This window comes from Tamandua tetradactyla, chromosome 8 (assembly GCF_023851605.1).
Source record: "Tamandua tetradactyla isolate mTamTet1 chromosome 8, mTamTet1.pri, whole genome shotgun sequence".
Classification (NCBI taxonomy): domain Eukaryota; kingdom Metazoa; phylum Chordata; class Mammalia; order Pilosa; family Myrmecophagidae; genus Tamandua; species Tamandua tetradactyla.
The window spans coordinates 85,810,890-85,824,019 of record NC_135334.1 but is presented as its reverse complement, the minus strand read 5'-3'; the positions used below and the strand labels follow the sequence as shown (position 1 = coordinate 85,824,019).

At 37.0% G+C, this 13,130-nt stretch overlaps 1 long non-coding RNA gene across 2 annotated transcripts in view; it reads right to left on the bottom strand.

The window, feature by feature from the left end:
- Positions 1-13,130, bottom strand: part of LOC143643657 (uncharacterized) — a 102,614-nt gene that overhangs the window by 71,314 nt on the left and 18,170 nt on the right. For both annotated transcript variants that reach the window (XR_013156310.1, XR_013156311.1), the window contains exons 2-3: positions 4,340-4,464; positions 1,028-1,170 (exon numbers count right to left, since the gene is read on the bottom strand). This is a non-coding gene — a long non-coding RNA (uncharacterized LOC143643657). The remainder of the gene's footprint in view (positions 1-1,027; positions 1,171-4,339; positions 4,465-13,130) is intronic.

Sequence of the window (13,130 nt, the reverse complement as noted above, 5' to 3'; positions counted from 1 at the left end):
GGCTTTCTTTGATTTCTTCTAGCAGTAGGTACTCAACAAATTTTAGTTTCCTTGTTCTAGAATATCATTATCAAAAACAAAAATCCCATAGACAGGAACCTTGTCAAGATAGCCACATTTGTCCAAAATTACATTCTTTAGATATTTTGAATTGAAACATGTTCTTATAATAGGATATTTGCAAGAAAATATCCCTGAAGCAATGATACCATGATACTTACAAATGGATGAACCAAAGTGTGTGCCTTATGAGACAGACATGATAGTGGGCACTTTTGCAGGAGAATTGACTTTAGGCAGAGTTTGTCACATGGGAAACAGAAAGGCCTACTATTCTAATTTGCTAACTGCTGGAATGCAATATACCAGAAACAGAATGGCTTTTGAAAAGGGGAATTTAATAAGTTGCTAGTTTATAGTTCTAAGGCCAAGAAAATGTCCCAATTAAAGCAAGGCTATAAAAATGTCCAAATTAACCCAGAAGAGGTTATCTTCACTCAAGAAAGGCTGATGGGTTCAGTGTTTCTCTCTCAAGTGAAAGGCACATGACAAACTTGGTCAGGGTTTCTCTTTTAGCTGGAAGGGCATGTGGCAAACATGGTATCATCTGCTAGCTTTCTCTCCAGCAACCCAGGAGGTGTTTTCCTTCTTCATCTCCAAAAGTTACTGGTTGGTACACTCTCTGCTTCATGGTTCTGCTGCATTTTCTATTGTGGCTTTCTCATGGCTCTGTCATCCTTCTCTGCTCTCTCTGAATCTCCAGTTTTCTTCAAAATGTTTCCTTTTTTATAGGATTTCAGTAAAGTAATCATGACCCACCTGGAATGGGTAGAGACACATCTCCACCTAATCCAGTTTAATATCCACTCTTGAGTAAGTCATATCTCCATGGAAATAATCTAATTAAAGTTTACAACATACAGTACTGAATATGGATTGGAAGAAATGGCTGCCTTTACAAAATTGGGTTATGTTTAAAACATGGCTTTTCCAAGATACATACATCCTTTCAAACTGGCACACTTACCAAGGATGAGACACAGTGATGTGTTTGATGTGCTGGCTGATAAAGCAAGGGGCATGGAAACAGCTCCAGAGAATCTGAGGAACCCACATTTACTCAGGAATAGAAGAGAAAATCTGGATTTCTTTTGGATATAGCAGATGATCCTAGAGGATAATGTAGTATGAAGACAATGAAGTTAAAGTCAGTCAGGCCTAAATTATAATTCTATAATTTATAATTATAATTTATAAATTATAATTCTAGCTTTGTCACACAAGGCTAAGTGAACTTGAACTATTTATTAAATTCTGTTTTAAGTCTAAGTTTTCTTATCTGTGATATTTGAATAAAAATACGAATCTGATAGTTACTCCTTTCCACCAGGGCATAACAGTCATCGGAATATTCACATATAATCCTATTCTCCTCACAGGCTGGTAAATCCATACTTCCTTATCTCCTTTGAAGTTAGGTATGTTCATTTGGCTTGCTTTGGGAAATGAAATATGAGCAGAGTGACTTGTGTCTGTTGAGGTAGAAGCTTAGAGAACAAGAGCATTACTTGCAAAGTCCTCTTCCTCCTGATGAGGTGATTATAGTAGCAAGGATCATGATTGAACCTCTGTCAGCTTGAGTTCCCAGTGTTTATGATGAACAAAGCTACCCTATTGAACTTTAATGGATATGAACCATGAGCAAAAAACAAATTTTGAATTGGACCTTACTTCACTGTAACCAAGCCCATCCTGTTTGACACACCAGGTTAGATCCTTTTTCATGCATGAAATCATTTAGAGATATATAGTATATAATTTAATCCCCCAAACTTTGAACTTCTCTTCCTATTACAATCAATGGTAAGGTACTTCTAGAATTTTAAAAGTGATATAAGGAAGATTCCAAATAAAATGAACTTGATTAGAAAAGAAACTATCAGTGTCAATGAAGATATGATAAACAATTTCATACACAATTGTAAAGAATGTAAATTAGATAAACTTTCTGAAGGAAAGCTAATTCTATCAATCAAAATTTTATCTATTTTAGGAATTTATTCTTAGAAATTTATGAGATGCTTATGCAAAGAAGTGTGTATAAAGCCGTTCATTGATGAACTGTTTATAAGAGCAAAAAATTGGAAATAATTTAAATTTCTAACAGTATGAGGCTGGTTATATAAAACATGATAAGTACATATATGGAATACTATGCAGTCATGCAGAATGATAAAGTCAGCCCATAATTTTTAATGTAAATATATCCATAATATATTATGTGTAAAAGACAAAGTAAAACTAGCATATATTACATGTTTATCTTTTCATAAATGTATGTTTACAAGTCTGAAAGAAGAGCGTTGGAGAAGCCATAAAATATCACCAACATGGCTGCCATGGCTGATGCAAGGCAACACAAAATGGCTGACCTTAAATCTGCCCTCCGCCCTAGCAACAATGGTGACCAATCCCAGAACTGTGCCCTCCACCCTAGCAACAATGGCCACCAATCCCAGCCTGACACGTGTCCCTGCATGCTTCCTGCTCATATAAGCCTGTGCACTTCCTCAATAAATCGGACACCTTCCACTCACCCCTGAGGGTTGTCTCCTGAGTCGTGTGCTGTGTGTCTGTGTGACTGACTCAGTACGGCCACTTACCCCCAGCCATCAGCTACCCAGCCATCAGCTACCCGACAGAAGAGCCACCTAGATGCTACCATTGGTTATTTTTGTGTAATGAGCTACTGTTGATTTTTATTTTCTTCTTTTTTCCTTTTGGGGACCTTATTATATTTTTTCTTTTTTCAAAATAAACATATGACTCTTTTAATCAGAAAAATATCATAAAGTTTTTTTTATTCTGAAAATGGAGGGAAAAGAGTGGAAGGAGAGAGGCAGAGGCAAAAAGCGTCAGATAGACATAGTGATAGAGATATTGATTAACCATCTATACCAATGACCCAATAGGTCTGAAAACCATGACAGGAGGGATTAGGAAACACCCAAGTTCTGTCAAGAAAAGTTATACTTAAAAACCAAACAATCCCAAAATTTAATCAACTAAATTAGGCCCTGAGGAAAGATATTAATTTAAAAGGTGGCTCAGCATGGAATGTAGGAAAAAATGGAGTAAAGAAGCCAAAATATGTCAATGTGTCTAAAGCTTTTCTGTCCAATAAGGCAGCCACTAGCTACAAGTGGCTACTAAGCACTTGAAACGAGGTTAATCTGAATTGAGAAGTTCTATAATGGTAACATAAACACTGAATTTCAAAGACTTATATGAAAAAAAAGAATATAAACTATCTCTCATTAATAATTTTTAATATAGATTATGTGCTGAAATAATAATATTTTGGATACAATGTGATAAATAAAATACATTATTAAAAGTAACTTTACCTGTCCCTTTTAACTTTATTAATGTGGGTACAAGAAAACTTAAAATTACATATGTGGCTCACATTTTATTTCTAATGGAAAACTCTGGTCTAGGTAATTGTTCAGAGGAAAGATTGAAGTTCTGGATTAATTTACCTAAAGAATTCATTCAGAATTCACATTTATTTATCAAATTTTTGATACTTTACATTTGATAGAATATTTTCCAACTTTTTTAAAGTTTGACTTGTGTACTGGCTTGAAACGGTTATGTACCCCAGATAAGTGATGTTCTTTTTCCTAATCCAGTCTTGTGGAGACAGACCTATTGTTTGGGTGGGATCTTTTTTATTAAGTTGTTTCCATGGAGATGTGACCCACCCAATTGTGGGTGTGACCTTTTGATTAGGTATTTCCATGGAGATGTTTCTCCACCCATTCAAGGTGGGTCTTAATCCACTTACTGGAGTCCTTTAAGAGGAACTATTTTAGGAAAAACTCAGAGCCAACACAGACAGAGACCTTTTGAGATGCAGGAAAAAAAAAAAAACACCCTGGGGAAGCTGTTTGAAACCCGAAGCCAAAGAAAAAGCAGATGCCAGTCACGTGCCTTCCTAGCTAACCGAGGTGTTCCAGATACCATCTGCATTTCTTGAGTCAAAGTATTTTTTTCTGGATGCCTTAGTTTGGACCTTTTATGGCCTTGGAAATGTAAAGTTGTAACTTAATAAATCTCCTTTATAAAAGCCAACCCATTTCTGGTATATTGCATCCTAGCAGCATTAGCAAACTAAACCAACTTGTGTATTCTATTTTTCCACTTTTGAGCATTTTCAGTACATTTAAGCCCATTTATCTAAGGCTACTTCTGTCTTAATTTTAAGCTAAAATAATAATCACAAGGTGAGAATATTTGGAGAACTTCAGACAGAGTCAGAAAAAGGGAAACTTACTCTCTGTGACTAGGGAAACATCACAGCATTTTTTGTTCTGTCACTTGTTAATTTCTTGTCATTGAAGAGGGAGAAGGCAGGTAGCTCAATGCAGAGAACTTAGAAATGTAAATGGAGTCCTTCTTCTAGGTAAAATATAAACAGGTACTCAGGTCCTCACCACAGATTTTATAATAATATAACTTCCAGAAGGATTAAAGAAATCTTTTTTAAATCATAAGAAAAACCAGAAGAACATTAAATATACTATGTATCAAACCACTGGGGAAAGAGAATTTTTTAAAGACCCAACAAAGAACAAGGAAAGGATGTACAGATTAGATATATACAAATTTGAAACTTCTAGACATAAAAGTATAGCAACAACAAAAAAAAGTATAGCAACAAGAGACTACAGAAAATAACTATAGCAAATATCACAAACATAAAATAAACCTTAAAATACATGGGTATTAGACAAATTGATTTAAAAAGTACCTTGACCCCTAAAAGTAAAAGACCTAAATTGATAATTTGATAATATAATATAATTGAAAATGTAATTGAAGGACTATAGCTAGTGACAAACCTGTGGAAAATGTTTGATCGCCCTTGTAAACAAATGAATGCAAATTTTTTAAGTAAAATATATATTCCTTCCGTAGTAGTTTGGAGCTGTTATGTACCCCAGAAAAGGCCATGTTCTTTTCATCCTTTCTTGTGGGTGCAGACCTATTGGGGACAGGACATTTTGATTAGGTTGTTCCAATTGAGATGTGACTCACCCCATTCAAGTTGGGTCTTTATCCTTTACTGGTGTCTTTAATGAGAGGATAAAGGACAGAAATACCAAGAGAGCTTAGAGAGAAACACTCCAGAGATGTTAAGAGAGGACCCATAGATGCTCAGAGAGAAAGCCACTAGAATCAGAAGCTGAATGCAATGGAACTCAGGAGTGAAGGATCAGCAGATGCCAGCCATGTGCCTTCCCAGGTGACAGAGGTGTCCCAGATGCCAGCAGCCTTTCCTCAAAGAAGGTATATTCCTCTTGATGCCTTAATTTAGGTATTTTCATAGCCTTAGAACTGTAAATTTGTAAACTAATGAATCCCCATTGTAAAAGCCAGCCCATTTCTGGTATATAACATTTTTGCAGCTTCAGCAAACTGAAACACCACCTAACAGATTAGCAAAGTTATTATTGTACTTATTGTTGTCTTATTTGATGCCAGTAAGAATGTAGTAAAATGGTCACTAAAATATTTATTATAGTTCTGAAAATTGGTATAAACCCTTTGATAAACATTGATCTAAAAAGCATTGGATCCTGTAATTTCATATCTTGGAATCTATCCCAGGAAAAAACTGATGAACATGCACAAAATTCCTTGTAATCAAAAACATGTCACAAAGTTATTTATTATATTTAAAAATATAAAAGAACTTAAATTTCCAAAAATAAGGAAATCCTAAAATATGGTACACCCACTCAATGGAATATTACGTAGTCAATAAATACTTATTCAGACTATATACTAACACAGAAAAAATAATATATATGCTATTTAGTGAAAAATTGGGATTCCAAATTATATATGCAGTATGATTATAACTGTAAAAACCATTCATTTAAAAAGATGGAAAAAAAGATGGAAGAAACTGTTCAATATGTTTATCTTTCAGTAATAAAACCATTACTCCTTTTCTCCTTTTTGCCTGAACAGTATTATAGTAGGCTGAATTAATGTTCTATTAATGAGAATTATAGTAGGTTGAATAATGGCCCTCCAAAGATGTCCATGTCTTAATCCTCAGAATCTGAGAATATATTACCTCACGTAGTAAACAGGATTTGGCAGATGTGATTACATTAAGATATTGAGATGAAATTATCATGGATTATCTGTGTGGATCCCATATAATCACAAAGATCCTTCTTTATAAGAGAGAGGCAGAAGGGCCAGAGCATAAGGCAATGTGACAACAAAAGAAAGGGAGTAGTCATCAGAGAGACAGAGAGATTGGAAGATGCTGCACTATTGGCTTTGAAGATGGAGGAAGGGCCATGCACTCCTACAATCTAGAAAAGACAAGGAAACAGATTCTTCCCTAGAGCCTCTAGAAGGAGCACAGTCCTGCCAACACCTAATTTTAGGGCTTCTGACCTCCAGAACTGTAAAATAATGTTTGTTATTTTAAACTATTTGTGAAAATTTGTCACAGCAGCAACAGGAAATTATTACAAGTATAAACAGTTTTTTATGGTGGTTTATACCATGGTTATATTTTTTGTCTGGCAAAAACAGGTTTCATTTTGTCAAAATAGTTTTTTTTAATGATGTGTGCATTAATATTTGTAGACCAGTATTACTTCCACTATTTAGGTGTCATAAAAAAAACAAAGTGCAAAACTTAATAAGTGTTTCAGTTTGGTAAACTGCCAAATGCAATATACCAGAAATGGATTGGCTTTTTCAAAGGGAATTTGCTAAATTATAGTTTTGCAATCCTAGGGCCATGAAAATGTCCAAATTAAGGCATCCAAAGAAAGATACCTTGATTCCGAAGAAAAGCCAATTGTGTCCAGGGTTTCTCTGTTACACAGGAAGGCACATGGTGATGTCTGCTGCCCTTCTCTCTCGGCTTCTGATTTCAATGGTTTCCCCTCCAAGAATCTGTTGGTCTTCACTTAGCTTCCATGGGACAAACTCTGGATTTCATCTCTTAGCTTGGCATCTTCAAATATCTGTGTGTGGGTTTCATCTCTCTGCTCTCTGTGTTGGCTCCAAAATGTCCCTTTCTTAAAGAATTCCCGTAAGCAATTTAAGACCCACCTTGAAAAGGTGGGGTCACATCTCCATTTAACCAAAAGTTCCCAGCCACAATTGGATCACATCCCCATGGAAACAAAACTAATCAAAAAGTCCCACCCAGACTTCTGGGAAGATGGCCAACTAGAGTAGCTAGAGATGAGCCCTGCTCCATGGAAAAGTTAAGAGAAGGGATGGGAGGGCAACTGAGGCAGGCATGCAGCTGACCTAGGAGAACCTTCTGTACCACATGTGGCAGCTCTGGTTGCAGAGGTCAAGGAACTGAGAGGCAGAAAGCTGGAACCTGGCACAGAGGCTCAGAGTTGTGGAATCTGTGGGAGTGCCTGGACAGGAGCATGGGATGAGGAAGTAAGCCAGGCCACATTCCTTGGGCATGCTACCCTCACCAGCACAACCCCTGACTGGCAGCTCACCCCAGACCCCATGCACCTGAACCCTGTCACCTGCTCCCATTCCTCACACTCCAGGTGTCCCTGCCCCACCAGCCCCCAGTGCATGTACCTGCCCCCACCCTCACCCCAAGTGCAGCCCAACCCACCTCTCCTGCACCCCTCCTGAGTACTACTTCCCCCACCCTGTTCCCTGCAGGCTATTGCCAGTGCTTAAAGGTTATGGGTACTAACCTCCATACCTAGGCTACCCCCACTCCCTTGCCCATAGTATCACACAGCCTCACCCCACCCTCCCTGAACTCAGCAAATCCATTTACAGTACTCCATGGGCCCCCAATTACATCATTCACCTCTGGGAGCCACACCTTACAACAGTCCTAGAACCACACATGCATACAACCTCACTTCCCAGATCTGAGAAAGGGCCAACCTGCACAGCCAGGTCACATCTGCCCATAATCCATGAAGGCGTAAGGCCAATCTGCTGCTACAGCTCTACACATGCGCACAAAGGGTCCCATGCCTTAGACCAGCACACACCAGGATTATACCCCCCAGACCAGTGTACTAGCAGAGCTACATCCTCCCTGGCTGCTGGGCACCCACATTCACAAGCATCAGTGTAATATCCCCAACCTATGCCCATACTTCCCCTGAAACAAATCACCATGTTGAGTGCTCCACCCCATGCCCTGCTACTTGCTGTACAACCATCCCTCAAACACAATGCTTTAGACTACCGAAAGAAATCATTTTCCAAAGTAAATCAATCAAGGTATTTACATGCTGCAAAGACAGCAGAAGACCACTAAGCATATCACAATGCAGACAGATATAGCCCTGCCTAATGACCAAATTAAAACACCAGTGGAGACACAGATGTTAGAACAACTAATCAAAGGTGTTCATATAACTCTACTTAATAAGTGGGATAGCAAATGACATAAAGGAGATGTAGAAGAGCACAAAGAGGAATATGAAAGAATAAATACAAAAACAGTGGAAATCACAGGGATTAAAGACTTTGTTGACCAAATAAAAAACACACTAGAGGTATACAAAACCAGAGTTGAAGAGACAGAAGAAAGAATAAGTGATATAGAAGATAGGATAACTGACCTCGAAGATTCAAAACAGAAAATGGCAAAAAAGATGGAAAACCTTGAATTGGATCTCAGGGAAATGATAAGCAAAACAAAATGCACAAATTTAAGAATCATTGGCATCCCAGAAAGAGAAGAGAGGAGTAAAAGGCTAGAAAGAGTAGCTGAGGATACAATGGGGGAAACTTCCCAGTTCTCATAAAGGACATAAATATACAAGTCAAAGAAGCCCAATGAACTCCAAACAGAATAAATCCAAATAGGCCTTCCCCAAGGCACATACTAATCAGTCTATCAAATGTTGAAGCAAAGCAGAAAATCCTGAAAGTGGCAAGAGAAAAACAACTTATGACATATAAGGGAAATCAAATAAGACTGAGTTCAGACTACTCAACTAGCACTATGGAGGTGAGAAGGCAGTGATATGATATATTCAAGATCCTGAAAGAGAAAGACTTCCAGCCAAGAATTCTGTACCCAACCAAATTGTCCTTCAAAACTGAGGGAAAGTGGTACATGGGTAGTTCAGTGGTTAGAATGCCCACCTTCCATGCAGGAGATCCAGGTTCAATTTCCGGACCATGCACCCCCTAAAAAAAAAATTGAGGGAGAGATTAAAGTTTTCACAGACAAAGAAGTCCTGAAAGAATTTGTCAACAACAGACCGGCCCTACAAGAAATACTAAAAGGTGTTCTGCCAGCTGAAAAAAAAGGACAGGAGAGGGAGGTCTGGAGGATGGCACAGAATTGAAGAGTACCACTAAGAGTAATTTAAAGAATACAAAGAGAAAGAATGAAAAGAATATATAGATCTGACAAACAAAGTAAAAAAGATAAGATGGTGAAATCGAGAAATGCCTTTTCAGTAATAACTTTGAAATTTAACAGACTAAACCTTCCAATTAAAAGATACAGATTGGCAGAATGGATTAGGAAACATAATCCAGCTATATGCTGCTTACAAGAGACTCATCTTAGACACAAGGATACAAATAGATTGAAAATGAAAGGTTGGAAAAAGATCTTCCATGCAAGTTGTAATCAACCAGGATTAGCTATACTAATATTGGACAAAATAAACTTTAAACGTAAAGACATCATAAGAGACAAAGAAGGACACTATATACTAATTAAAGGGTCAATTCACCAAGAAGATATAGCAATCATAAATGTTTATGCTCCCAATCAAGGAGCTCCAAAGTACACGAGACAGACATTGGCAAAACAGAAAGAAGTGATAGATGTTTCAACAATAATAGTAGGAGACTTCAATACACCACTCTCCTCAATAGATAGAACAACCAGACAGAAGATCAACAAGGAAATAGAGAAGTTAAATAAGTTGATAAATGAATTAGACCTAACAGACACATATAGGTCATTGCACTCCAAAGGACAAGGTTATACATTCTTCTCTAGTGCTCATGGATCATTCTCCAGGATAGATCATATGCTGGGGCACAAAACAGGTCTTTATAAATTTAAAAATATTGAAATTATTCAAAGCACTTTCTCTGATCACAATGGGTTGAAGCTGGATATCAATAACCACCAAAGAATGAAAACATTCACAAAATATGGAGATTAAATAACACACTCTTAAACAACCAGTGGGTCAAAGAAGATATTACTAGAGAACTCAGTAGCTATCTGGACAGGAATGAAAATGAGAATACAACCTATCAGAACTTATGGGATATGGCAAAGGCTATGCTGAGAGGGAAATTTATTGCCCTAACTGCCTATATTAAAAAACAAGAAAGAACAAAAATCAAAGACTTAATAGCAAACCTGGAGGAACTTGAGAAAGAGCAGCAAACTAACCCCAAAGCAAATACGAGAAGAGAAATAGCAAAGATTAAAGCAGAGTTAAATGAATGGGAAAACAAAAGAACACTAGAAAGAATCAATAAAACCAAAAGTTGGTTCTTTGAAAAAATCAATAAAATTGATGGGCCACTAGCAAGACTGACAAAGGAAAAAAGAGAAAGGATGCAAATAAACAAAATCAGAAATGAGAAAGGGTGCATTACCACAGACCCTGAAGAAATAAAAAAATCATAAGAGGATACTATGAACAACTATATGCAAATAAACTAGACAACTTAGATAAAACAGACAAATTCCTGGAGACGCACAAACAAACTACACTGACTCAGGAAGAAATGGAAGATCTCAACAAACTAATCACAAGTAAAGAAATACAATCAGTTATCAAAAATCTTCCTACAAAGAAAAGTCCAGGACCAGATGGCTTCACAGGGGAATTTTATCAAACATTGGTGTTAGAAAGAACTAACACCAATCCTGCTCAAATTTTTCCAAAAAATTGAGGGAAAAGGAACTCTGCAAAACTCATTTCATGAAACTAATACCATTTTAACACCAAAACTGGGTAAAGATGCTACAAGAAAAGAAAACTACAGGCCAATCTCCCTAATGAACATAGACACCAAAATTCTCAATAAAATATTAGCAAATCGAATTCAACAGCACATTAAAAGAATTATACACCATGACCAAGTGGGGATTATACCAGAAATGCAGGGATGGTTGAACATAAGAAAATCAATTATGTAATACAGCACATTAACAAATCAAAAGGGAAAAATCACATGATCATCTCGATTAATGCTGAAAAAGCATTCGAAAAATTCAGCATCCTTTTCAGACAAAAACACTCCAAAAGATAGGAATCAAAGGTAACTCCCTCAATGATAGAGGGAATATATGAAAAACTGATAGGCAGCATTGTACTCAATGGAAAGAGACTAAAAATGTCCCCCCTAGGATCAGGTGCAAGACAAGGGTGTCCACTGTCAGCACTATTATTTAACATTGTGCTAGAGCATTCAGGCAGGACAAAGAAATAAAAGGCATCCAAATTGGAAACGAAGAAGTAAAACTCTCATTATTTGTGGATATATGATACTATGCTTGGAAGATCCTGAGAAATCTACAGCAAAGTTACTTGAGGTAATAAACAAATTCAGCAAGGTGGTGGGATATAAAATTAATGTGCAAAAATCAGTAACATTTCCATGCACACGCAATGGCCTAGTTGAGGAGTCAGTTAAGGAAAAAACTCCATTCAAAATAGCAGCTAAAAGGATAAAAAACTTAGAAATGAATTTAACTAGGGACGTAAAAGACTTGTACACAGAAAACTAGATAACATTGCTAAAAGACATCAAAGGAGATCTAAATAGGTGGGAAGACATTCCCTGCTCACGGATAGGAATGCTAAATATAGTTAAGATGTCAATTCTCCCCAAATTGATCTACAGATTCAACACAATACCAATAAAAATTCCAACAACCTACTTTGAAGATTTAGAAAAGCTAATTTCCAAATTCATCTGGAAGGGAAAGAGACCCCATATAGCTAAAACCATTCTAAAAAAGAACGAAGTGGGAGGATTAATACTCTCTGAACTTAAAACCTATTATAAAGCCACAGTACTCAAAACAGCATGGTACTGAACAAAGATAGAAGCATTGATGAATGGAATCGAATCGAGAGTGCAGAAATAGACCACCAAATCTATGGGCAGCTGATCTTTGACAAGGCCCCCATATCCTCTGAACTGGGACAAAATAGTCTTTTCAATAATTGGGCATGGAAGAACTGAATATCAATAGCCAAGAGAATCAAAGAGGACCCCTATCTTACACCCTACACAAAAATTAACTTAAGGTGGATCAAGCACCTAGATTTAAGAAATAGCACCATAAAGCTTCTAGAAGAAAGTGTAGGGAAACATCTTCAAGACCTAGTAATAGGAGGTAGTTTCCTAAAAGTTACACCCAAAGCACATGCAACAACAACAACAAAAAATAGGTAAATGAGAACTCCTCAAAATCAAATGCTTCTGCATTTCAAAAGACTTCATCAAAAAGATAAAGAGGCAGCCAACTCAATGGGAGAAAATATTTGGAAATCACATATCAGACAAATGTTTGATTTCCTGTATATACAAAGAAATCATACAACTCAACAACTAAAGAACAAACAATCCAATTATAAAATGGGCTAAAGATATGAATAGGCATTTTTCTGAAGAGCAAATACAGATGAATCAAAAGCATACGAAGAGATGCTCATTTTCATTGGCTATAAGGGACATGCAGATCAAGACTACAATGAGATACCACTTCACACCTATAAGAATGGCTGCCATTGAACAAGCAGGAAGCTATAAATATTGGAGAGGATGTGTAGAAACTGGGACACTTATGCACTGCTTGTGGGAATGTATAATAGTGCAGCCGTTATGGAAGACAGTTTGGCAGCTCCTTAGGAAACTAAATATTGAGTTTCCCTATGACCAGTAATAGCACTACGTGGTATATACCCAGAAGAGCTGAAAGCAATGACACAAACAGACATTTTCACACTGATGTTCATAGCAGCATTAGGCACAATCACCAAAAGATGGAAACAGACCAAATGCCCATCAACAGACAAGTGGATCAACAAAATGGG